The sequence below is a fragment of the Propithecus coquereli genome, unplaced genomic scaffold, assembly GCF_000956105.1.
Source record: "Propithecus coquereli isolate 6110/MARCELLA unplaced genomic scaffold, Pcoq_1.0 Scaffold126, whole genome shotgun sequence".
In the NCBI taxonomy this organism is placed as follows: Eukaryota; Metazoa; Chordata; class Mammalia; order Primates; family Indriidae; genus Propithecus; species Propithecus coquereli.
In genome coordinates this window covers 2,450,468-2,452,249 of record NW_012136747.1, presented here as the reverse complement: position 1 = coordinate 2,452,249, position 1,782 = coordinate 2,450,468, and the positions used below count along the sequence as shown (strand labels likewise).

The 1,782-nt window shown below is 38.6% G+C and overlaps 1 protein-coding gene across 1 annotated transcript in view; it reads left to right on the top strand.

Annotated features, from left to right (window-relative positions):
- The window catches only part of XPNPEP3 (X-prolyl aminopeptidase 3, mitochondrial), a 103,773-nt gene that overhangs the window by 15,729 nt on the left and 86,262 nt on the right, over positions 1-1,782 (top strand). The gene's annotated exons all lie outside the window — the stretch shown is intronic.

Genomic DNA, 1,782 nt, shown 5'->3' with positions numbered 1-1,782 from the left:
CTCCTGAGCTCAAACAGTCAGCCCGCCTTGGCCTCCCAGAGTGCTAGGATTACAGGCATGAGCCACCACTCCCAGCCTGCATTCTTAACTCTTCTGAGGCACTGATTTTTGCTTTTGTTTTTGGAAAATTCCATTTTTTTCAACTTTAATATCACATACACAGTAACAGATAAGCTCTACAAAATATCACATTTGTACAAGTAGCATTTAAAATACCCTAAGCTTAAATAGTACATGTTGTAATTTTTTTTGTCTTTTGTATTTGTATTTGTTTTAGTGCTGCTAGATTATTTTCTCGCATCATTCAATTACATTAAAATTTACAGTAATTACATTTCTAAGAGAAAAAATTTAAAAATATGATCAATAGATGTTTTTTCTAAATAGAATTCAGTGACAGAATTTGCAGGATGCAAGTGAATGCAAGAAATTCTTTTCAGTGCTTATTACATTCAAGCATCCCAAGTGTAACATATCCAAAACTTAACACCTGCAGTCCTATCCCAGTTAATGGCAACTCCATTCTCCCAGTTGCTAGATTGTGACTCCACTCTTTCTATTACACCCAACATCCAGGTCTGTCAGCAAATCTGTTCGACCCTACCTTTAGAATATATCCCAAATTTGATCACTTTTCATCACCTCCACTGCCACCACCCTGGACCAAACTGCTATAATCTCTTACCTTGATTGTGACCACAGCCTCATTTTCCTGCTTCTACCCCTGCTTAAACATTGAGTCTGCTTTCAAAAACAGCAACCGGAGAGGTCCTGTTTAGATATCAGTCAGATTATGTCACTCCTTTCCTCAAGATATCCAGTGTCTTCCTATCCCAGTATAACAACAGCCAAAGGGCATACTGTGATCTAGCAGTCCCTGCATAATCTGACTGATTTCATCTGCTTGCTGTGTTAATCTGCCACACTGGTCTTCTCAATGTTCCTCAAACACACCTTCCACAGCCTGCTTTAGGGCTGTTGCACTTGCTATTCCCTCTGCCTGGAATTCTCTTTCACCAGATATCCCCGGGGCTAGCTTTCCCACTTCTTTTAGATCCTTACTCAGGTGTAACCATCACTTTCCCTAACTACTTTCTAAAATTACAATCCTTGTACCCCAAAACTTCTATCTCCTCCTACTCTATGTTCTTTATTAGCAGCTATGACTAACAGATAATATTTTGTGTCATATTGTCTCCAGTTAGTAAACTGTAACAGCTAAAACTTTTCTTTTGTTCCTTAATGTACCCCAAGTACCTAGAACACTGCCTGACACATAGTAGGTGCTTAAACAACACTGTTGAATAAATGAAAGAATGAATAGAAATAGGTTAAGAAACAATATATCTTTTTTTAAAAAAACAGCATCTTGCTCTATTGCCCAAGCTGGAGTGCAGTGGTGTCATCATAGCTCACTGCAATCTCAAACTTCTGGGCTTAAGTGATCCCCTCGCCCCCAGCCTCCCCAGTTGCTGGCACTATGGGCATGCACCACCACGCCCAGCCAGAAGCAGTGTATCTTGAAAATGAAATCATTACAGGACACTAAGAAGTAATCGTATTGAAATCAAATTAAATTTGTTTAAAAGAAGCAAATGTATCAAACCACTCGATATCTGATATATTTATTAGCTCATCTGTTTTTCTCCTAACATGACCCTAAATTAAAATGGCTGTAGGTGGTATTTTAGAATAATGGTACTTACAGATCCTGCCTAAAAAATCTAATCAAAAATAGAAAGTTTCCTGCCTGGAGTGATTCACTGATGGCCTACCACACAT